The sequence below is a fragment of the Panthera uncia genome, chromosome X (genome assembly GCF_023721935.1).
Source record: "Panthera uncia isolate 11264 chromosome X, Puncia_PCG_1.0, whole genome shotgun sequence".
In the NCBI taxonomy this organism is placed as follows: Eukaryota; Metazoa; Chordata; class Mammalia; order Carnivora; family Felidae; genus Panthera; species Panthera uncia.
This window is the reverse complement of record NC_064817.1, coordinates 103,854,692-103,881,467: the sequence shown is the minus strand read 5'-3', so window position 1 is coordinate 103,881,467 and position 26,776 is coordinate 103,854,692.

Here is a 26,776-nt window from a genome sequence, read left to right as displayed (position 1 = left end):
GAATACATAGATCAAAAACTGTCAGAACTGAAAAGAGGAAAAGACAAATACACTATTATAGCTGGATACCTCACACTTCTCTCTCATATAGCAATAGAACATGTAGGCAGAAAATAAATAAGGATACAGAAGGTATGTATAATATTATCAATAAACTTGACCTGACACTTATAGAACACTTCACCCAACAACAGAAGAATATGCATTGGTTTCAGGTGCAAATGGTACACCCACAAAAATGACTTATTTTTCTGGTGCATAAAAGAAACACAATAATTTATTTATACACATTTTTAATTTAACCTACCAAATAAATCTAATTAGTTTAATTCCTTACAAAACCTTTAAAATGTTCCAGGAGCTCTCTGGAACACCTCAGATTGTGGACAAAATATTTCATTCGAGAATTTAATGTGGGGAAGTACGTAAAAGATTATCAAAGGTTTAAAGAATTGATTAAATATAATAATAGATCATTATGAAACAATATTTAATTATTGATTTAACCAAAAAGACAATAAAAGATATCAAAGACAAATATATAAGTTTACACAGCAGTGAGCAAAATTTAGCTTTTTTAAAATATTTATTAAGACTTTCTTTTTTGGAGAGTAAATCAAAGACCTGGTAAGTATAGGTCATTATTTTGGTAAAACACAGAATCCTTGTTTTTAGGCAGATGACTTTACATATAAAATTATTTACAATGTCTTATTAAGAGAGGATCAACAGATTAAGAAAACTTTTTTTTAACAAAGAGAAAACAAAAAATTTACCTTTGCATCAGTATGTTTTTGATATTAAAACTCATTTGCTTAAATTTCTTTTCAATCATAGCCAGTACTGACCATACACAAATCCCTTCCAACGAGTCCCTCACCATAAACCTTCTACAACTTTACACATTCAGATTTTGTCTCAAGTTTTCCTTCTTTAAATAACCAGTCTCACTTTAGGACAAAAATACTTTTTTTCCCCCTCAACAAAATGTATTCCCATTCCTCATATGGTTTTTTTTTTTTTCAAAAACACCAATTTTACTTTTCTTGAATATAGATTTGTTTCCCTTATTTATAGTAGTCCGAGTTACATTTATTAGAATTCTTAACTATTAGAATCCTTAGTTTCTAGTGAAAACTAAGTAGCAAGTGATTGTGAACTTTCGCTATCTCAGTATTCTTTAAATTAGGAAATTTATGAGTACATTTCAAGATTTCTAGAAACGTGTTTTTCATAGTACAATATTAAAAAAAAATTATGCTTATTATTTGAGAAAGAGGCAGAGAGCAAGCAAGGGAGGGGCAGAGAGAGAGAGGGAGACACAGAATCGGAAGCAGGCTCCAGGCTCTGAGCTGTCAGCACACAGCGTGACTCGGGGCTCAAACCCACAGTCCGCAAGATCATGACCTGAGTCAAAGTCGGCAGCCTAACCGCCACCGAGGCGCCCCCACAGTACAATATTTTTAATAAAGTTTACTAATAGAACCATATTTAATTAGTCTGTAATGATGAGAGAAAAACTCTCTAAAAGACCTGATAAACAAGGGAAGCCATTTTAGATTTTTTTCAAGTCAAAATGACTGTATCTAACGTTTGTTCAAACCAAAAGCCTGATTTATGGCCCACTATGCATGCATTGTACATCTACTTTGTGAATGAGTAGCCTAAAGGAAAATCATCTTGCCCTGGAGACATCAATTAATACTTCTACTCCCTGCATTCCTTTATGACAAATCTTGTGATTCCTGCCTATATGCTAATCTATCATCTTTTGAGCTTTTACAAGATGTAAAAAAGTATACAACCCTATAAAAACTGTTTATTCATGGGAACACTTTCTTCCTTGTGAAGAGCTTATTTCCAGGGCAGCTGTCTTAATTTGGGCTCAATAAAAGTCTCTTACCTTTTGAGATACTAACTAAACGTTTGTTCAATTTGCATAGACATTTCTTGGTGAAGTCCACAGGATATCAGGGTACTTCCCCTGAGAACACGGGGCGGGGCGGGCGGGGGGGGGGGGAATCTTTTGAACTGGGCCTTCAGTACCAGCAAGGTCCCTTTGTTTGTACTCCTCTGAGTTTTCAGCACCTCACGGGTGTATCTGGTGAGAAGAAACACAATAATTTAAAATAATTAAAGCTACAATATTTTCGGACCACAAACAAATTCTGACCACCACAATTAAACTAGAAATTAATATTCTGGAAAATATCTTATTATTTGGAAAATAAACAGTACTCTTTAAAAAATCCATGGGTCACACAAGAAATTACAAAGGAAATTATAAAGTATTTTGAATTTAATGAAAATGAAAATGAAATACACCATATCAAAATATCTGAGCCAGACATGTAACATGTGTAGGGAAAAATTTATAGCAGTGAAAACTTATATTATAAAAGAGAAAAGCTTTTCAAATCAATAATCTAAAATTACAGCTTAAGAAACTAGAAAAAAAAGTAAATTAAATCCCAAAGCCAAAAGAAGGTAAGAAAATATAAAGAGCACAAATCAGTGTCAGAAGAAAGAGAAAAACAATAAAAATCAATGAAACCAAAGCCTGACTCTGAGACAAGAACAATATTTATAAACCTCAAGACAGATGGATCAGGAAGAAAAAAAGACATAAATTGCCAATGTTACAAAGGAAGGAGAGACATTACTACAGCTCTTTCAGTAATTAAAAAGGCTAATAATAAAGGACTATTCTGAAAAACTTTTGCCAATAAATTTGATCAGTTAGATAAAATGGAAAAATTCCTTGAAAGATACTGCCACTGCTCACTCAAGAAAAAACAAGCTATCTAAATGCTCCTATATCTACTACAGAAATTAAATTCATGGTTAGAAACCTCCAAATAAACAGAAACAACAGCATCAATTATAAACAAACTCTTCCAGAAAATAAAAGTATAAGAAATCCCGTGTAATACATTTTGTTATACCACCCTTACTCTGACATCAAAACTGGACAAGGGCAAGACAAAGTACAAATATCCTCCCTAAACATAAATGCAGAAAGCCTTAACAGAATGTCAGTAAACTAAATCCAGCAAATATACAAATAAAAATACATCATGATCATGGTAGGCAGAATAAAGGCCCCCAAGAGATGTCCATGTTCTAAGCCCCAGAACCTATGACTATGTTATGTTATATGACAAAAGAGAATGAAGGTTTTCAAATGGAGTTTAGGTTCCTAATCAGGTGACTTAAAAATAGTGAGATTATTCTGGATTTTTAGTGGGCCTAAATGGAAACAGAAGGATCCTTAGCAGTAGAAGAGGGAGACAGAAGAGTCAGTGTCAGAGTTATGCGACAGGAGAAACACTTGACTGGCCATTACTAGCTTTGAAGATGGAAGGATCTCACGGTCCAAGCAATGTGAGAAGCCCCTATAAGCTGAAAAAGCAAGAAAACAAATTTCCACCCCATGAACTTCCAGAAAAGAACACAAGCCTGCCAACACCTCCATTTTAGCCCAGAGAGACCAGAATCAAACTTCTGATCTACAGAGCTGTAACAAAATAAAATTGGGTTGTTTTAAGCCACTTCATTTGGGGTGATTTGTTATAGCAGCAATATGAAATTAACAGGGGCTTTAATGGGTGGGACCAGGCATTAGGGTTGAAATAATCCATCATGAAGTACCATTCACTCTTTTCAAATTAAGAACAAGCCAAATTGGGCTGCTAAATGGAGAAGTAGTGGGGATAATCACCCTTTTTCTAAATAGGTCTTGTATAATGAGTTTCAGTCCTTAAGAATCATGTTTTATATTGGGCCAAATTGACTAGAATAGCCAAAATAATTTTGAAAAAGAACATTGGAAGACTTATACTCCCTGCTTTCAAGACTTACTATAAAGCTTCAGTAATTAGGAAAGTGTGGTACTGGCAAAAGGATAAACATACAGATCCAGATGAGTTGAACAAAATAGAAGACTCTAGAAAGAGACCCAAAATACATATAATCAATTGATTTTTTAACAAAGATGACAAGGTATTTAATGGAGGAAGGGTAGTATTTTTAACAAATAATGCTGGAACAATTGGACCACCATATACATACAAATTACCTTTAACGCATACTATGTACCATATTAAAAAACTCCAAATGTATCACAGTTCTAAATATAAAACCAAAACCTCCAATACTTCTAAAGATATTCAGTGTGACCTGGGCTAGGCAAAGATTTCTTAGAAAGAACACAAAAACACATACAACAGAAGAAAAGCTTTATAAATTTGACTTCATCATAATTCAAAACTTCTGCTATTTGAATGATACTGTTAAGGAAATACAAAGGCCAGTAGAAAATATTTGAGAACACATGTCTGATAAAGGACTTGTGTCTCTAATATATAAACAACTCTCACAGCTCAAAATTGATAAAACAAATAACCCAATGAAAATTTGAGCAGTTTTAGACTCTCCAAGAAAAAATGTTCAATATAATTTTGGGGGGAAATCCAAATTAAAACCACAATAAATGACAATACACATCTCGTAAATGACAAAAACAAAACAGCTACCCTGACATTACCTGATGAGGATGCTGAGCAACTAGAACTTATATGCATTGCTATTGGGAAGGCAAGATAGTATAGCCCTTTGGAAAACAGTCTGGTAGTTTCTTATAAATTTAAATATGTAACTTATGGCCCAGTCACCTCACTCCTATGTCTTTATTCAAAAGAAGTGAAAATGTACGTCTGAAAAACCTATAACAAAATTCTTTTAGCAGTTTTACTCAAAAGGGCTAACAAAGTAGGATAAACCCAAATTTCCATCAACTTACGAATGGTAAAATTGTGGTGCATTTATCCAATGGAACACTATTTGTCAGTGAAAGGAACATACTATTGATACGTGCCACAACATGGATGAATCTCAAAACCATTGTGCTATGTGAAAGAGGGCAAGCACAGAAGGCTGTATAATTCTATGATTCCAGTTATCTAACATTCTGGAAAAGGCATATCTATAAGGGAGAGAAATCAAATTAATGGTTGGAGGGGTGGATGTAGATAGAGCATTGGCAGCAAAGGAAAAGGTGGAGACTTTTGGGGATGATGAAAACATTCTATGTATTAATGTAGTGATTAAATTATTACAAATTTGTCAAAACTCAGAATTGTACACTTAAAAAGGGTAAACTTTACTGTATATAATTCCTCAATAGACCTGCCTTTTTAACAAAGGAAGCAAAAATAAACAGTGGGGATGAATTCTAGGTTCTTGAGCAGGAAAGTGATAGGATAAAACTGGCCCTTTTATCTAATCTCTTTTTAGAGATTAGATTTTTCTCAGGATAGATTAAAAAGAAGGGTAGGGATTTGGTAGACCAGTTGTGGGTTGTGGGATACAGAATAATCCAGTCATTAGGTAATGAGGGACCGTAAGAGATATCCTGAAATATTTGAAAATTTGTCATTTCAGAAAAAGTTTAAACTTATTCTGTGTGGCTCCAGAGGGTAACTAGAAACAACTAGAGCTTTTCTGATATGTCATATGTCTGTATATTAATGAGCTCTCTGTTAAGAAAAATAAGTGAAGTGGATATCCACAAAGTTGAGAGGCTACAGGCTGCAGGGGTTTGGCTGACAGAGGAAGAGGATCAGAGAGGAATTTTTAACCTTTACTTTGGCTGCTCCTAGTGACTCCACACATTTTCCTCTGAGATTCCCATTATGTTCCAAATTTCTCCTTTGGAAGCCAGACACCCAGGTAACTCAGCCTCAAATAGTCCAGAGAATTTGAAGAGACTAGTCTCTGTTCAACAACTTTTGCTTTTCAGAACCTGAGATAAGCTCAGAGAGAAGTTACTTGTCTCCAAAAATGTAGGAACCAGGTAGACAACAGTTCAAGGTGGACCCCAGGCAGTTGATTTTTAAAATCTTTTTTAATGTTTATTTATTTTTGAGAGAGAGAGAGGGAGAGAGAGAGAGAGAGAGAGACAGAGCATGAGTGGGGGAGGGGCAGAGAGAGAGGGAGACAGAATCCCAAGCAGGCTCCAGGCTCTGATCTTTGAGCACAGAGCCCGACGCGGGGCTCAAACTCACAAACGGTGAGATCATGACCTGAGCCAAAGTCTGACGCTTTACTCTCTGAGCCACCCAGATGCCCTTCGGCAGTTGATTTAATCTGATTTGAAGGGTAGAGACTGTAGAGGGCATGATTGAGAGTACTGGAGCATGATCAGAGTGCTGTTTTACATTGGTTCGATACACAGGTAGATTTTCCTCTACATTGTGCATACTGCATTCAGATAGAACTGTGATTTCTCAAGTCTAGCTTAGGTTAGTGTAAAAGTTTTAGGGGCAAACATGAAGAAGTACTTCCCCTTTTTCAAGAAAGTGCCTAGTTTTCTAAAGCTATAATTTTCTCTTTCCCTGATGCCTTGGGAGGGAAGTTTCTCATCTCTCACACTTGCATTTTAAAAGCCAGCTGCTAAGAGGCTTTTCCACCAGTGCTCAGAAGTGAGGATGCCCCATCTTTTACCTACCAAAATTTTCCAAACAGACCAGGATATGTGTCCTGACTCATCCCAGTCCTGTTGCAGAATTTCAGGTGGTGATTTTATTTGACATCCAGACAGTTATGAAATGATGAAGGCATTAGATTTCCCCAGAATAAACATCTCTTCTCCCTCTGGAAGTATTATGGGGCTCTTCCCGAAATACTGACACCATGAGATTTCAACCAAAGTAACTGCTTTAAGTTATCTGCTTTCCTTCCCCAGACACCTTCCCAATCTATCAAGTAAGTCTGGGTGTCCTGAAGTTGTACTTTATGTTTGGGGGTCTTTTAGGAAATGGCTACTAAGTCCTGGAATAATAAGGGAATACCGATCATTGTCAATATTCCCTAGGTGACAATACCCACTTAATGCAACAGGGATGTCTCCCCCCGTCCCCAGCCTTGAAAAGTGGTACATAGGTTGTTTAATTTTTGCGAATCAAATATTTTGAGAATGCACCAAGAAAATTAATCTTAATAATAGAAAGACTTGATGATCCTTTGTTTTATATATCTAGTTTTTCACCTGTCACACTGGCTTCAAGCAGAGTGCAATTCAACTGTAATTATGCCAGTCATACCAGGCAAGGACAAGCTCAAAGCCAAGATCTTCAGTTCTGTCTGTACACCTCCACTACAACTAGCTCAATCAATTTTTTTAAATCACTTATTAAAATAGTTACTTAGGAAACCACAAACCTAACCTTAGTATGACCTTTGATTTTGATTCTTGGCTATGTCTTACATATCAACAATGAATAACTAAAAAGTAAATGTTCTATCTCCATGACCTTACAATGCTAACTAATCAAGTTAACTTCCCACCACTTGACATAACCATTTGAACAAAACTGATTGAATTGATCCATTTGGTCAGTTGATCTTTTTGTTCTTATTTCATTTTCTCCACCTCTGCAATGCCCTACTTAGAAATCTTAAATTTCCTAAATAGAAGGCAGAAATTACCAATCAAACTAAAAAAAATAGCACCATGAGAATAGGTGGGCTTTGGAAAGGGGATGGAGGTTGCATAATGGACTGTACTCAAAATTTATCTGACCTTAAGCAAGGTCTAAACAATCAGAAGCCTCTGCATTCTTCAATCATTCGTTCACTTCACCCATCACTGTTCCATTTTTGTGCACTTCGATGGCTTTATTGATAAAAAAAAAAAAAAGAAGTTGTAAGAGGAAACACACTCCCTATGAGTTCCTTCAAAAGTATCCAGATTTGTACAGGGGAGGACAAGGTTAGGGAAGAAGCCTTGGAAGTATGTGAGTAAAGGCATTTCAAATTCTGATTGGATGCAACTCCCTCAGGGATTTAGTCTGTGTTCATGGTACTTCATTTGTGGCTGTTTCCATAGGCTCAGTATATGGCCAGGGTCTAGGGGACTATCGGTGCAGGCAGCCCCCAAATTATCCTATAATCATTTCTCCCAGAAAGCCAACCCTGAGAAGGCAATAGACAGATAAATCTATAGTTGTGACTGCTCCTGAGCCTATCCAATTATCCACAAGTATAACTACTCTTCTTTAGCGTCATACTGCTAGTCTGTCTTATCTCTCTGGTTGTCAATGTCATCCTCATCCTCCTCATCTGGCTTAATCAATTGTGCAGTCTTATGTATCTTTTCCTTAGCAATCTCTCTTTCCTGGTCATCTGCTACTGCAGTAGCAGCAACCCATGCATACTGGTCAATGGCTTGATTTCCATGCTTACTCTCTTGTGACCCACTACTTTCCCCAGATAATAAACTCCCCCTCCTTCAGCATCATGAAGTGCTTCCACCTGGATGCTATGACCTAAATATGGGCTATAACCATCTGTTATTCTCTATGTTACCTACTTATATAGAGAGTCTCTGCATGAGTCTGGTGGCCAGCTGCTGGATGACAGGAAACACTTTCAGTGAAATGGTCATATCCATCATGTCATTACTCTACTGTGCCTCCACTGTCTTCAACCATTCCATCTTTAAGATCCAGACTGTGCTAAATCTGACATTCTCTTATACCAGCTTCAGTGAGCTGGTGCTGAGCAGCAGTACCATGAGCCTGCTCTGGCCCTTTGGCTTTGTCCTCACCTGCTGAATGCCTCCTTTCGCTTCACTATGCACCTTGCCGTTTCAAAGTCTTTTCCATCTACAGTTCATATTTGGCTCTGGTGGCCATGTCTATGTACCTAAAACCTCATTCATAGGTGTCCCAAGATGAAAACAAGCTCTTTGCTATCTTCTATGGATGTCATCACTGTATCCATGCTCTACACCATCATCTATACCTCTAGCAAGGAAGTGAAGAATACCTTTAGGAAGTAAGTAGTGGGAAGTAACTCAAACTCATGGACCAAGACTTACTGCGTGATACACATGTATGTCTGGGAAACCAAGCATCAGATAACTTATTTCTATACAAATAGATACCTAAAACCTCTAAGCATCATGTCAAATACTTTGAGGGCTCCTGACATGGTCCTAGCTCTTAAAGGAGTTTCAAGGTAGGGGAGGAAAGGTAAGTGTAGCAGTAACAGCAATATAAGAGCAAAAATATAAGCAGGACATGGTAATGTTGCAAAAGATATGTCAAGATCATGGCATCCTGTAAAAGATGAGAAAGAGCTCACTTTACATTGTTTAGGTGGGTTCATATTAAGCCTCAGGATGGAGTTGACAACATCTGTACTTCTATTTCCCATATGAGGAGAGTTTAGATGGGGGAAGATAAAGCAATGGGAAGAGCATCCCAGGCAAAGGTGATAGGAGAAACAAAAGTTTGAGGATGGAAAGAGAATGATACAAGAAGGGGAGAGCAATCCTCTTTGATTGGAGGGAAAGTAATGTGAGGAGAAGTGAGAGAAGAGGATGGAGAATTTAGCATATGGGGATAACTCCCAGCCAGGAGTTATTTTGGGAACTCTAGAGTCAGGCTTCCTGGATTAAAATCCTGGCTCTCACAGCTGTGTGACCTTAAGCAAGTTGTGTGATCTTCCTGAGCCTCTCTGTTCATTAACCATAAAATGGGGGAAATAATAGTTCTTACACTTCATAGGGTTATTTCAAGGATAAAAAAGAATAGTTAAAACTGAGAACAAACTGAGGGTTGATGGGAGGTGGGAGGGAGGGGAGGGTGGGTGATGGGTATTGAGGAGGGCACCTTTTGGGATGAGCACTGGGTGTTGTATGGAAACCAATTTGACAATAAACTTCATATATTGAAAAAAAAGAATAGTTAAACCGTGGAAAGTAGCTGGAACAATGTAAACACTCAGTAAATGTTAGTTATTATTATCATTATCCTTGGTTTCCCCATTACTCACTGGAGTGAGAAGTTCTCCAGGTACTCACCATTTCTGACTTGCTTCTATTTACACCCACAAATTGTTCTGGACACATAGTATGAGATCAACCCATGTTTGAAGCATAATTGAGTATATGAATGAAGGAATGAGTGAATGAATAATGAGTGAATGAATGAATTGCACTGTCTTCTTATTTTATTTTTTTAAATGTTTATTTATTTTTGAGAGAGAGAAAGAGAGCACAAGTGGAGGAGGGGCAGAGAGAGATGGGGACAGAAGATAGGAAACAAGCTCTGTGCTGACAGCAGAGAGTTCAATGCGGGGTTTGAACCCATGAACTACGAGATCATATCTGAGCCAAAGTCAGATGCTCAACCAACTGAGACACCCAGGTGCCCCTCTTTTTTATTTTTATTTTAATTTTTTAATTTTTAAAATTCAAGTTAGTTAATATGCAGTGTAGTATTCGTTCTAGGAGCAGAACCCACTGATTCATCACTTAAGCATGATACCCAGTGCTCATCCCAAAAAGTGCCCACCTTAAAGTCCATTACCCATTTAGCCCATCCCCGCCACGTCCCCTCCAGCCATCCCCAGTTTGTTCTCTGTATTTGTGTCTCTTCTGATTTGCCTCCCTTCTGTTTTTATCTTATTCTAACTTCCCTTCTCCTATGTTCATCTGTTGTGTTTCTTAAATTCCACATATACGTGAAATCATATGATATTTGCACTATGAGTCTTCTTATATTAGAGTCCCGATGTAAGATTTGTTGTAAAGTCAAGATTCCTCAATGCAGCACATACGTATAGATACCTATATGTCATCATATGCTGCCTTTAGATATCTGCATTTTCATTTGTCCAGTCTTTGGAAGGTGGTATGAGGGCTAAGTATGTACAAAACTTATGACGGCAGCCAGAGGACAGAACCCTGACCAGCAAATAGGAGAACTACGTTTGAACCCTGGCTTGATACCATGTGATCTGAGCAAGCCATTCAACTTATGAGCCTCATTTCTTTTTCATATTTAAAATGGGATGATGATACCTGTATTTCAGGGTTCTAGTAAGAATCAAAACAGATAAATTAGGTGAAAGTGTCTGGCATTCCAACTGATGTTTCTTTCTAGTTTTACATATACTAACTAATATTAAAATATACCTGTTGGTTTTCCTGAAGTTTGACCTATAGGAGGGACAGGGACACTAAGCACACCAGAAATAGGCAGAGTAAGGACATTCTGGGAGATATGCACACACCATTGACAACTGATAACAGGACCACTTTCCAATGATGCTCTCTAACAGCTGCCAGCATGCTAGAGTTCGGAGTTATTTGTGACTCAGTGCAATGTCTGCTATGCCTCCAGACTCTTAATTTTCTCAGTACTTGGCAGGCAATAGTGGATCAATAAATGTTTGCCAAATTGATTTCAGTTACAGATCCACTCTTCCACCACTCATAACATTCTCTGTCTCTGTCTCTGTCTCCTTTCAGCCTGCCCCCTGCCCCATTCATATATTTAGTCATTCAATAAACACTCACTATGTATCCACTGAGTGTCAGGCCCTCTGCTAGGTTTTGATAAACACTGCTGTAGTGGAAATTACCTTCTCATCCTGTTTCCAGTCTCATTCTGTCTGTCTTCCTTTCTCTCTTGTTCTCTTGATTTTTTATATTATTGCTCTGATTTTATATCCCCTTTTGTCTTCTCCCTGTTTCTCTATCTCCCTTTGCCCCAGGCCAATAACTGACTAACCCACTTCAGTGCTGCCCTGACCCCACACTCTGAGTTCCTGGCCCCTTATTCCCTCTCTGAGACCCTCCTAGTCCCCAGAGACAGCTCCGTTCCTGGGAAAATTGGCACAGACATCCCAGCATCAGGTCTTCCCAATGAGAGTTATTCCCTGTGCCACCAATGTTTTCATGCTCTGTATGTGCAAGCCAGACTAGGCATGTGAGTGAGATGGGACCTCCCTGAAGCCCTTCCCGAAGGTCACCATTTAAAATTCTGGGATCTCTAAGGAATTGTGAGAAAGTTCCAGAAAGTTTCTTTCTACTCTCACTCTTCACTCATGACCCAGACGTGTCCTACTTGGCTTGTAGCTCCCTATCTGGTGTTCCCTGATGCTCCTGGGAGGTACTCAAATTAATTCATACACAGCTTAAATTCTGTAAGCACTTACTTCTCTCAAGGTTTTTTCCTTTTCCATGCAATAACTCCTTTAATCCTTAAAACAACCCCAAGAGATATTTATATTGTCCCCATTTACCAATGAGGACACCTAGGCTCAGAGAGATGGCATAACTAGCCTAAGATCCAACAATTAATAAGTGGCAGAGCAGATACAGAAATGTGAATCTCCTCCTTACCAATGATCTCTTCCCTCCAACCCCAGCCCATTAGTGGACAGTATATTGTGAGACCTAGTGATAGACACTCAGTGATTAGTCACTGAAGAAGAAATAATGTCAGCTTTTATATAGTTCTAGGTCTTTCCATTTACAACTACCAGTCTGACATCTATTGAGTGTCTCACAAGAATCTCAAACTCATATGTCTCAAACTTAACTCAACATCCTGACTTCTCCTTCTACTTCCCTCTGCCCAAACCAGTTCGCCCCTCCCCTGCTATTAGCTAATGCCACCACCATCTACTAACTTGTCTGAGCCAGAATCATACCAAGGAGGTCACCTGTGCCCTTCTCTTTCCCTGTTCACCTTGATTTTACCCCCATGCCCAATCCTGATGATTTTACTTCCATAATGCCTTGCTAAACGCTGACCCTATTTTCATTTGCCTACTGCCAGGACTGTAATTCAAACCCTCATTACTTTTTGCCTTCACTTTTGCAAAAACCACCACTCTTCATTTTTTTTAAGTCTTTTTTGTAGGTTCTTCCTCATCAAATGCTTAATATTGGAGCACCCCAGAGCTCAGTCCATAGACCATGTCTCTATCTACAGTTGCTCCCTTGTGATCTCATCAGGTCTCATCATGTTAAATATCCTCTATGTGCCATCAACTCCTTAATTATTAGCACCAGAATGGATGTCTCCTCTAAACTACAGATCCACATATCCAACTGCCCATTGGAAACTTGAATGGCTAATAAACAAACACCTTAAACTTAGCACGCCCTAAACCAAACTCCAGATCTTCAATAAATCCTAAGCCTATTCCTATCTTAGGCTTCCTCATTTTGGTACATGGTGACTCCATTCTTCCTGTTGCTTAGGCCTTGCTGGTCCTAGGACATAGCAAACATACTCTCATCACAGGGTCTTGCTATTTTCTCCATCTTAAACGTTTTTCCACTGAATATATATTTGACACACTCCCTCATTTCATCTAGGCCTTTACTAGAATGATATCTTACTAGTGAGGGCTTCCCTGACCACCCTATGTAAGATAGCAGGACATCTTCCTCATCACTCTTTACCCCTTATTCTGCTTTTCTCTTCAACACATTTAATACTGTTTAACAAATAACATATTTATTTGCTTTTTCCATTTATAATATATCCCTGCCCTTTAGAATGCAAGCTGCACAGGTCAGGGAATTTGTTTTGTTCACTGCTGTATCCAAAGCACTTGGGAGGGTGTCTGGAACATAACAGGTAGTCAATGAAAATTTGCTAAACTGATAAGTGAGAGAAATAAACAAATTAATGGTTATATTAATGACTATATATACTCTGCATTTTTTTGGCTTCTGATCACTTACTTATGCTGTTCCATCTACCTGAAATGCCCATGGAAATCTTACTCATTCTCCTAAGTTCCAGCTCAATTGTTGCTTTTTCTGTAAAGCTCCATCCAACTCCCCTCCTCACCAGGAAGAATTAATCTTCCGCTTAAGTGGTCGTATACTGCTTTAATCCTGGCATATAACTTTCTATAGCACTCATCACTTTCTGCCTTTTAAGTTAGAGTTATCCTATGTAAAAGGCTGAGCTCATGACAAAACATTGAGCTCCTTAAAGTATGTTATTCCCTGAAGTGTCTAGGATAGTGCCTGGAATATTGTTAAATTGAATGTAACGGAACTAAATGCTTATTATCTGAATAGACAACTCCAATTAAGGATAATTAGCCTTGATAATAGCAGTGTTACCAGCAACTCAGTTAATGAACTGTAATTGCTCTTCCCAGACATGGACATTAAGCAGTATTCAGCTTTGGGCTGCAACATGTATGGATCTCTTCATTGTTATCTTTAGGTCTGGGAGTTGATGCTGCTGCCTAGGCAATGCTAGTGCTTTCTATGCTCCCTCCTCAGGGCTACAGGCATAAACAGTAGGGAGCCCGTGGCGGGGGTGGAGGGTGGGGGGGGAATGTCTTTCCCATTATACTGGGGGTGACTCCCTGGTGCAGAACAATGGCTTCCTCTTCAGCTGGGGGCTACTTAGAATGGATGAATAATGTTTCCATAGTCAGATTGGGAGATCACTAGAGTAAGCAGACCATTGCTTCTCCATAACACTGAGAATACGTCAGGGTAACAAGTTTCTCCCGATGGATGTGCCTCCCCAGAGTGAAGAACATCTCTTAAAAGTTGAAGCCTTCTTAGAGTAAAGCAACTTAGTCTCTTCTATCAAAATTGAAACTACTCCATCATGCGAAGGACTATATAGTCTAGATGGGGAGAACCATATCTTGGTGATCTCAACCAGTCTTGTGGATTTAAATATCAGTCTCATGGATCTAAATATTATCTATAGGCTGAAATCTTCCAATTAGTATCTCCTTTCCAAGACCTCTTTTCTGAGCTCTAGACTCTTATACCCACCCATCTAATCTCTCTGTTGGATTATTTAAAAAGCCTCTAATTGATCTCCCTGCTTCTATTTTTGCCACCCACCTAACTGTCCCTTCTCAACAAAGCAGACCCAATGATCTTTTAAAAATATAAGTCAGAACATGACATTCTTTTGTTCAAAACACTTCTTTGAATCCAAATATTTTTGTATTGTGGTAAAATACATATGACATAAAATTTACCATTAGGTATATTTAGTGCATTCACAGTGCTGTGTAATCATTACCACTATGTAGTTCCAGAACATTTTTATCACCCCGAAGGAAAAACCCCTACCCTTTAAACATTCATTTCCTGTTCCATGCTCTAACCAGCCCTTGGCAACCACTAATCTGCTTTCTGTGTGTATAGATTTTCCTATTCTAAATATTTCATATAAACAGAACCATACAATATGTGGCCTTTTGTGTCTGGCTTCTTTCACTTAGCATGCTTTCAAGATTCACTCACATTGCAATACATATCAGCACTTCATTCCTCCTTATGTCTGAATAATATTCCATTGACTAGATATACTGTATTTTGTTTATCCAGTCATCTGTTTGAGTTGTTTCCACTTTTTGGCTATTTTAAATAATGCTTCCATGAATACGCATATATAAACAACTTATATAAACAACTGTTTGAGTCTCTGTTTTCAATTATTTGGAGCCTATACCTAGGAGTAGATTTGCTGGGTCATATGGTAATTCTATCTTTAATTTGTCAAGGAACTGACAAACTCTTTTTCCACAATGGCTGGATCTAAATTCCACTCAGAGAAAAATTCTATACAAAAACATAAAAGGCCCTACATGATCCGCTCCACCATGTATTAACTCTCTGATCTTACTCATTCTGCTTTAGCCATCTTGACTTCCTTTGCTGTCCCTCAAACTCACCAGGGACACACCCATCTCAGGGTTTTTGCACTTGATATCTCCTCTGCCTAGAACACTCTTGCCCAGATATCTCTGTGTGATGCTCCCTCACTTCTTCTAGTTTTTTTTCTCAAGTATCATCCTACTTCTCTAAGTAAAATTGTAACCCTACTCCCACTCCAGCACTCCCTATTCCCCTTTCCTGCTGCATGTAACCCTGAAGTCAGCTAGGGCCACCATAACAAAGTACCACAGACTGAGTGGATTAAACAACAGAAATTTATTTTCTCACATTTCCGGAAGCTAGAAGTCTGAGATCTCACAGGATTTATTTCTTTTGGAGCCTGTCTCCTTGGCTTGTAGATGGCCATCTTCCTCCTGTGTTTTCTCATTATCTTCCCTTTCTACATGTCTGTGTCCAAATTTGTTCCCATATGGACACCTACCATATTGGATTAGGGCCTACCCTGATGACCCCAGTTTAATTACCTCTTTGAAGCCCCTGTCTCCAAATACAGTCATCTTTTGAGGCACTGAGCATTGGGATTTCAACATATGAATGAGGGGACAAAATTCTGTTCATAACACCTGCTTTATATTTTCCTTAGCATTTATATCTGTCAGACATACTGTATATTTTACTTACATATTAAATTTATTGTTTATTGTCTTTCTTCCCCACTCAAAATTAAGCTCAATTGAACCAGTAACATCTATTTTCCTACCAAAATGTCCCCAATGCCTTGAACCATGCCTGGAACACAGTAGGTTCCCAAGAGATATATGTTGGATGAATGAATATCACCTTCATCAGACTGAAGGTTCCTGAAGACTGGCAGTCCCTAGAGAAATGAAACTGCCTATCTCTCATCAGCCAGTCTTTTCTTCATGGTCAGGAACCACAACTCCTCCCAACTGCGATTCTTCTCTCATTAAATACCAAGGGTAGTATGTTTTGCTTTATATGAAATCATTCATTGCAAGTCCAATGTTAAAAGAAAAAAATCAATGCCTAGTGAATAAATTCTCTTTAATGTGAGTCATGTTAACAAAACTGCAGATTTATGACCCAACCATCTACCCTCCCTACTTTGATATTTGGCTTTTGATGTTAATTTGATTCATTTATCTCTTAACAGTGTACAAAGACTGCTGAGCAGAGGAACTTTTTTGTGCCATAGAAAGTGTATTAAATAAAAACTAAATAAAAAATGAGTCCTGGTCCCCCATTTGTCCTTAATTTTTTTGTGCAACCTTGGCCACACCACTTCCCCTTTCAAGGACTCCATTTTCTCATGTGCAGAATTAGAGAAAGGGAAAAAACTTATTCTATGTTCCCAATCTTACTGAATGCCACCATCATTTACCAAATTGCTTAGGCCAAAATTCTTATTGTAATCCTGGAATTTCTCTCTTCCTCCCCCTTTATATCCAATCTATCAACAAGCTCTATCCTGTCTGGTCCTATCCATTCTATCTCCTAAATATATCTTCTATCAGATATATACTCTCCTTTTCCACTGATACTACCCTGGTGTAAGCCAACATCATCTCTAATCTGAACTATTGCAATAATTTCTTACCTGGTGTACCCACTTGCATCTTTATAAACAGCCTACCTATTTTTTTTACGTTTTTATCTAAATTCCAATTAGTTAACATACAGTGTAATCTTAGTTTCAGGTGTACAGTATAGTGATTCAACACTTCCATACAACACCTGTTACTCATCACTACAAGTGCACTCCTTAACCCCCTTCATCTATTTCACCTATTCCCCAAACCACCTCCCCTCTGGTACCTATCAGTTTGTTCTCTATAGCTAAGAGTCTGTTTCTTGGCTTCTCTCTCTCTCTCTCTCTCTCTCCTTTGCCCATTTGTTTTCTTTCTTAAATTCCACATATGAATGAAATCACATGGTATTTGTCTTTCTCTGACTTATTTCACTTAGCCTAATACTCTCTAGTTCCATTTATGTTGCTGAAAATGGCAAGATTTCATTCATCTATGTTATTCTCCTATTTAAAACCAGTAGACTCCCCTCATTACTCTGAGGAAAAAGTTCTGTAATGCGGTGTCTAAAACTTTTATAACCTGGCACCTGCCTACCTCTCTAACTTCATCTCCTGCTTCATTCCTCATGTTTCAGTCCTTATGAACTCTCCACATTGGGATATTACTTACTCCAGAACCTTAGCTTAGATGTGGACCCTGTCTACAATCCCCTATACACTCAGATCTTTCCCCTTCAAAAGACCACTCTCACTCATCTGACAAGACTCACCTCAAGTGATGTCTCATGCAGGAATTCTCCTCTTTATCCCCATTTGGAACAAATTGCCTCTCATTTATGCTTCCATGAAATTTTGCTTCCACCTATAACAACATTATAGCCTTGTACTGTAATTGTCTAGTTAGCCACCATTCTCCTCCATGAGACAATGAACTCAATGGCAAAAGTAATGTCTTATTCATCCTGATATATCCAGTGCTAAGCCCCAGTGCCTTACACATAGCAAACACAGAATCTAGGTTGAAAATGAAGGCAAAGTTCCCTTCTAGGATAAGTGGAAAGAACCATGAGCCAATAAATTGGATCAAGTCATAAAACATTGGTTCAAGTCCCTACTCAGTCTCTTATTAACTGTATGACCAAAATGTATCTGTGTGAAATAGATTCTAACCAATAACATTTAGTGAGTGTGTACTATGTGTCAGGCACTGTGCTGGGTGTTTTACCTAGAAAAATCCCATTTAGGGGTGCTGGGGTGGCTCATTCAGTTAATATTCTGACTCTTGATTTCAGCTTAGGTCATGATCTCACGGTTTGTGGGATCAAGCCCCACGCTGGGCTTCACACTGACAGCATGGAGCCTGATGGGGATTCTCTCTCCCCCTCTCTCTCTGCCCCTACCTCATTGGTGCTTGCTCTCTTTCTCTCTCAAATAAGTAAACAATTTTTAAAATATCATTTAATTCTTACAAACAACCCTCTGAAATAGATATTAGTATTACATCATTAGTTTTTTAAAAATGAAGAAATAGACTTCATGTTGATAAGTGAAATGATCAAGGTCAAAGAAGTTGAGATATGGAATATTGTGGACTTTATAAAAAAAAAGTAAGAAGGCAGAAAGTCACCTTGCCTCCAAGTTGAGGGCACTTATGATGTAAGACCAATAATAAGTCATAATCTCTGGGGCAGAGGGGGGCAGTGGGCATGACAGCCTGGAGGCCAGCAACCCCAATACTGCAAGGAAACCTGGTTAACAGTCTAAGGAAAGTGGTAAGGTTGGTGTGGGAAAGCAGGAAAGAAGCTTTACATTTTCATTGGAGCTTATTTTGTGGCTGACAGCTGTAGATATTGAGAGATAGGTCATCAGCTTCTACTTTTGCCTCCTTTTCCTTTTTTTCCCTTGAAAAGATGTGCGTGCGTGTGTGTGTGTGTGGGGGGGGTGGTTGAATCTAACTGAGGGTATAAAATACATATATGGACCATGGTGGCATTGTTTCTTATTAGCTACTGACTGCCTCTCTCCCTACCCCTTCCTTGACTCCCTTGAGTGACTCTGCAGTTTTGGGGCACCCTGTTCTCCAAATCTAAAGGGGCCTCCTAAAGAGAACATCTCCTCCAGTTTGTCCTTCCCCTGAATAGCTCAGGGTTTCTTAAAAAAGCGGGGGGGAGGCATAAACCCTAGGTCTTGGCTAGAATTCACAGAAAAAGTCTTCAACTGGCATCTGATATGGCCCTGAGAATATCTTAGAGGATCATTCCTCATAGTACTCTGAGATGATGCTCTCAGACAGAGGAAAAATAATAGAGGGACTGGGTCATATGATAAGAATTTGTAGAATAAAACTCTTTTTCTATAAAACTGGAAAAATATATTTAAAAATGGGCAGAGGGACCGAATAGACACTTTTCTGAAAAAGACATGTAAATAGACAATAGGTACACGAAAAGGTGTTCAACATTATTTATCAGAAAAGTGAAAATTGAAAGCACAATGGGATATCACCTCAAATCTGTTAAAATGACCATTACCAAAATACAAGAAATAACATACTTGGGCAAGGATGTGGGGAAAAAAAACTTTCGCACTATTGCTGGGAATGTAGATTGGTCCAGCCACTATCAAAAACAGTATGGGGGCACCTCGGTGGCTCAGTCAGTTGAGCGTCCGACTTCGGCTCAGGTCGTGATCTCCGCGGTTTGTGAGTTCGAGCCCCGCATCGGGCTCTGTGCTGACAGCTCAGAGCCTGGGGCCTGCCTCGGATTCTGTGTCTCCCTCTTTCTATCTGCCCCTCTCCCACTCACACTCTGTCTCTCTCTCTCCTTCAAAAATAAACATTTAAAAAAATTTTTTTAAATGTTTACAAAAAAAACCAGTATGGAGTTTCCTCAAAAAATAAAAACTAGACATAGAGGTGCATATATCTTTTCAAATTAGTGCTTTTGTTTTCCTTTGGGTAAATACCCAGTAGTGGAATATAAATGGAGCTCAAATGTCCGTCAACAGTTGGTTGGATAAAGGAGATGTGGTATATTATATATATATTATATATATATATATATATAGAGAGAGAGAGAGAGTATATATTGGAATTATATAGTATATAGCATATATAATGGAATAGTATATTATGTAGTATATATAATGGAATATTAGCCACAACAATGGATGATATCTTGCCATTTGTGACAACATGAATGGGCCTAGAGGGTATTATGATAAATGAAATAAGTCAGAGAAAGACACATAACATATGATTTCACTCATATGTAGAATTTAAGAAACAAAACAAATGAACATAGGGGAAGGGGGAAAAAGAGAGGGAGGCAAACCATAAGAGATTCTTTTTTATTTTTGAGAGAGACTCAACTATAGAGAACAAACTGAGGGTTGTTGGAGGGGAGATGGGTGGGGGGATGGGTAAATGGATGATGGACATTAAGGGGGGCACTTGTTGGGATGAGCACTAGGGGTTGTATGTATGTGATAAATCACTAAATTCTATTCCTGAAACCAGTATTACACTATATGTTAATTAACTAAAATTTAAATAAAAACTTGAAACAAAATAAATACATAAAATAAAATAAAATATATTTTTAAAAAACAAGCAAATAAACAAGAAGCAAAAATGGACCCATAAATACAGAGAACAAACGGATGGTTGCCAGAGGGGAGGGGTGTGGGAGGATGGGCAAAAGGGGTAAAGGGAAGTGGAAGATACAGACTTCCCATTATGGAATAAAGAATTTATGGCGATAAAAGGTACAGCATAGGAAATATAATCAGTGGTATTGTGATGGCATTGTATGGTGACAGATGGTAGCTACACTTATGTGAGCATATTGTAACATATAGACTTGTTGAATCACTATGTTGCACACCTGAGGCTGATGTAACATTATGTGTCAACTATGCTTCAATAATATATAATATATAATAAATAATAAATAGAGCTTCCAATAATCCAGCAATTCCACTGTTGGGTATTTATCTCAAGAAAATGAAAATACTCGAAAAGATAAGTCAGACAGAGAAAGACAAATACTGTGTGATATCACTTGTATGTGGAATCTTAAAAAGTTGAACTTGTGAAAAAAGAGGGTAGGATGGTAGTTACCATGGGCCAGGGGAAGGGGTAATTGAGATGTTGGTCAAAGACTATGAGCTTGCATTTAGAAGATGAATAAGTTCTGGGGATCCAATGCACAGCATGATGGTTATAATCAACAATACTGTATTATGTACTTGAAAGTTGCTAAGAGACTAGATCTTAAATGTTCTCACAGCAAAAAAGAAATAATTATGTGACCAGCTGGATGTGTTAGCTAATGCTATAGTGGTAATCATATTGCAATATATAAGTGTACCAAATCAACATACTGTATATCTGAAACGTCCACAATGTTATACATCAATTATATCTCAATAAAGTGACATATTTATAGATAAATGTATACACAATGGTTAAATTTACACACTTCTATCTTCCTGCTCAGTGAGATGAGAAACCCTAGACGTAATGTAACAATCAAAAAACACAGCTAGCACCCAGATCTGGTTTCTCACACCATTCTCCAATACAAGAAACTAGGGCTCCTTGAAGAAATGGCTGATTTTAGCAATGGAACAGGAATTGTACATGACTACTTTGGCGTATCTTCTAATCCCAGAAATAAAAAATGTGCTGGTGCATATAAATTGGGTCTATGTGATAGGAATTCAAGAGTCAACTGAAATGGCTCTTACTGATCAAAGCTAGAACAATTCGAGCAACAAAACAAATAAAATAGTGTAAGCTTGTAACTCAAAAGCATGAGTCCTTCCTGATATAAATAAATTACTGAAAAAATAAATAAATAAGAAGAGGCAAATCTCAGTGCAGAATTCCAAATAACTTATATAGATTCTGCACCTTTAAGGAGGTAAAGCATGACTCCCATTCCTTAAGTATGGGCTGCACATAGTGACTTTCTTCCAAAGAGTACAGAGTGAAAAGAGAGAAAAAATAGTAACTTTACAGTAGAGAACCTGACAAACATTACTTCAAGCCTAGTGATCTAGGTCAACATATATTGATAGTATACTTTTGATATGATGAGAACGGCACTTTACCTTTGAGGTCTTCCTCCCCAAAATACATTACTCCAATCTAATTATGAGGAAAAAAAATCAGAAAAAAAAAGGAAATACATTGTACTGAATACCTGACCAGTAATCCTTAAAACTGTCAAGGTCATCAAAAACTAGGGAAGTCTGAAAAACTGTCACAACTCAGAAGAGCCTAAAGAGATATGGTATTTGAGTGTAATGTCGTATCCTGGATGGAATACCATGGAACGGAAAAGAGACAGGAGGGTGGCTCAGTCGGTTAAGCGTCTGACTCTTGGTTTAGGCTCAGGTCATGATCTCACAACTCATAAGTTTGAACCCCACATCAGGCTCTGGGCTGACAATGCAGAACCTGTTTGGATTCTCTCTCTCCCTCTGTCTCTGCCTCTTTCTTTCTCTCTCTCTCTTTCTGTTTCAAAATAAATAATTTTTTTTTAAAAAAAGAAAAGAGACATGAGGGAAAAACTGAGAAAAATTGAACAAAGTAGGGACTTCAATAATGTATCAATATTGGTTCATTAACTGTGCAAAATGTACCATGCTAATTTAAGATGCTAATAATAGGGGAAACTGGGTGTGCAGTAAATGAGAAGTCTTTGTACTATCTTTGCAATAATTCTGTAAATCTAAAACTGTTCTAACAAAAAAAGTTTATTCAAAACAAATTATATATATAGTCAAAGGGAGATATTTAGTGTAAATATCTTATAATGTGATAAAACTATAACTGAGTTATATATCCTTGGAGCACAAAAGTAATAGTAATTGAGTTTTCAGAGGAACAGAAGAGTCAGGGAGAGTTCAATAGAAGTGGCTCTTCAGCTGGATTCATTTCATTCATTCTTTTCCTAATTGCTGGAGATATAACAGTGAACAGCACAGACATGATCCTGCTTTCTTGACGCTTATACTATAGTTGGGAGTAACTCAAATAAACGTAAGCAAAAAATTAAACACTGTCTTTAGTTATGAAAAAGGAGGGAGGGCAAAAACAAAGGAAACATTGCAAAGGCACAGATATGTAAAGGCACTTCATGTTTTGGGGACACAGAACCTATCATAAATGGTTCCAATATAAGCAGGGTTGGGACTAAAGTATGCTGAGTGAAACACCCAAAGCACAAAAATTTAAGGAGACATTCGCTCTTAGATTTATGCCCTAGGTACATCACTCACCCTATGAACCTTTGAACACAAAGTTTGCAATGCGGAGTTGGGAGAAATTATTCAAGAGACCAGACTGGGCCATATTGTATAGGGTCTTGCATGCATTAATAAGAAATTGAGGCTTGAGCTTGCAAGTGGTGGGGAATCAGGAGGATTTTAGAGTGAAAACTGGTCATATCTGCTTTAGAAAGGTCACTTTACAAACTGTGGACAAAACGAGTGGGTCCAGTGCAAAACAGGAGACCAGGTGGCCATTAAGAGGACGACTGGTTTTCTTATATGGAACGTTTGTGTCTATTTTTGAGGGGTGAGGGGAAGAAGATAGTGGAGAGGAAAACATCCAAGAACTGAACTGGGTGAGCTCCATGAGGACAAGAACAGTTACTGTTTCATTCTCAGTTGTAAATCCCAGTACCTTGGACAGTGCATGGAAGGTAGGAATTGTTTAATAACTATTTGTAAATGGATAGATGAGTAAGTGGAAAATATAGAAACAGCGTCTTTCAGGACCTGGAAGAGAAGAGATTTTAGGGTAGGAATTTGTCTTCTAAAAGAGAAGGGCACCTTTTTCTTGGAAGGAAAAGCTAACAGAAAAGTGATAACTCTTCTTCCAATAAAGTTCCACTTTGAAGACTGATGTGATGCCTGTAGTACCCTTAGGGGACATAGAGGACAGTGATAAAATTGAAGATTGCAAGACAGTGAGGCAAAATATCCATGGCCTTTAGACAGCAGTAGGGTGACTTGTAAGTAATGACCACAGAAAGACAGACATGGCCTGTGTTTCTCATGGGTCAGGAAAGCTTCCAACCTGTTGAACTGTTGTAATTTTCACAGAAGTTAAAGCAGCTATACCTATAAATCTCCAATATCACCCCCCATACACATGTGTGTGTGCACGCACATGCACGCGCACGTACACACACACACACACACACACGGGAACCAGAGTCTTCTTATAATGGTAAAGAACACATTTTCCTGAGGATTATTAATGCCAAGTTTGAATAAAGGCGATTGAATAGTGCAACTCAAAAAGTTACTTATTCTATCCAGGGAAAATAATCAAACAGAACTAATGAGCTACAGTAGGACTAACAATTTTAAAATAACTTCATTTTTATGGGAAAAAGAAACATGATGAATCACCTGGTACTCCCAAAGGATATATTGTTGTATCCTCAAGAGTACTCAGATACTCTGGGATGAAACAATACTGGCCAGACCAAAAGTTAGGCTGAGGAGTTGGTCCTTGGACATAGTCATATCAAGCTATTAAGAGGTTGTTGGGGTCATTTGGGAGCCATCCTCTGTCTTTCAAGTTAATGTCAGGGCTAACCCAAATCTTTCCCGTCCTTTATAACTGTCCTACACTGGAAAGTTGGTGTCTGAAGTTGGTTGTAAGTCATTTTATAGACTGTCCAAAATACATCCTCCAGCAGGATGTTAATAGGTGTGCCATGAAAAATAGGTTCTCTGGTCAAATGAGTGTGGAAAATGCTGGGCTATGTACAGTGAAACTGTATGCTTTATTGTAATATGTTTTGAACCCTTTAATATAGTAAATGGGTACTATAATTACCCAAGATGGGATAAAGTTTGCAGGGTTCCCGGGTATTTAACTTGGAACACCTGACTAGTGTTTCACAGACCACCATTTGGAATACATAGTTCTAAAGCATATTTCTGAAAGTCCATTGTTAAAAAGCAAATAGAATACTTGGGGAAAATAATGTACTATTAGCACCCACTTTTATATTTGATAGCAACATGTCCCTGGAGCGATAAAGTATCAGAAATGCACATTGCTCTCAGAGAGTTCACAGTCTACAGATGAGACACAAGAAATAATAAAATATACAATAAATATTATATTAAGAAATTACATATGTTATAAGATGGTGTGTTGTTTTTGGATGTGAGGGCAGCAGTGAAAATGAAAAGAAATTTGGGATATAGTTTAAAGCCAAGATCAATAGTACCCGTAATGGATTGGAGGATGTAGGGTGAAGGAAAGGAGAAAGTTAAAAAATGACCCCAAGGTGTTTGATTTTACATGTACATGGATGGTGATGCCACTAACTGTGACATAGAATGCAAAAAAAGGAGTGGGTTGTGGGAAGATGAGTTTAACCTGTGGGATTTCCTAAAGACAGTTATTCTCAGGATCACCTTACATGACTGTTATTACTCTCTCCACTCTGCTACATGGTAAAGTGAAGAACCAGTTCTCATGAGAGATGTCACACTAAAGAGTCTGTCTAAATCATTTATCCTCTCACTTATTCCTATGGTAGCTTAATTGATTAACTGAAATACCAGACATAGCCTACAGCAGTTGAGATTTCACAGACAGAACAGAGCTATTTCACAGAATAAGGTTGTTTCTGATCAAATACAGGAGATAACCAGATTAATAGATTAAGATTATTAAAATTTATAATATTTTGACACTAAAGGGGTGAAAATATAGCAAATTATATATAATTTTAATTTTTTCCATCTACTCAATCAATATTTATTGGTGTGTCTAGTAATTGGCAATTTCAATAGTGAATTATACAAAGATGAACCAGTCAAAGCTCTTTATATTAAATTGTTTGGTCTTGGGGTACGTGTGTGTCATGAAAATGTAAAATTAAGTGTAATAAAGTTTTAGAAGTTTTGTGATAGAAAGCCATATCGAACTTAGTAAGAAAATAATGGTGGAAGTATTCCATACTAGTGGAGGGTGGGCAAACACTTGACACTCGAACTCATTCTTGCAAAATGGAAAAGATATTTTCCAAGTGGACAAAAGGGTGAAATAGAATACAAATATGACATTTCAGGAAAAAATATTACTACAAAGACTTGGAAATTTCAAATGTATCTTGCAGGTAATAAAAATCAATTTAAGGGTTTTATGCAGAGAAGTAATGTCACATTTATGATTTATAAGGATAACCCTGGCAGTTACATGGAGGGCAAATTAGAGAGAGCAAGACTCTTCCTGAGGGCAAGAAAGCCAATTAAAATATTCTGGAAGAGTTCAAACAGAAGATAATGCAGCAGTATCCATGGGGATGAAGAGAAGATACATCAAAGACATGTCAAAAAGGTAGAGTCAAAAAAGCTATTGACTTTCTATATGTGCAATAGACACTAAGAATAGAGTCTAAAGATAATACTCTAAGTTTTTTCTACACAAACTTAATGGTACAATTTTACTTATTTTAGCAACAAACATTTAAATTGAAAAGAAAACTTAGTAACATTGTGATACAGTTCTGTGTCCACTTAGCTAAACTATAGTCTCCAATCATTCAAACATTAATCTAGATGTTGCTGTGAATGTACTTTGTAGATATGATAATGTATAATCAGTTGATTTAAAGTAAAGAAGAGTATCCTAAATATGAGTAGGCATGACTGATTCCACTGAAAGGCCATAAGAGCAGAACTGAGATTTCTCTGAAGAAGATATTCTGTCTCTA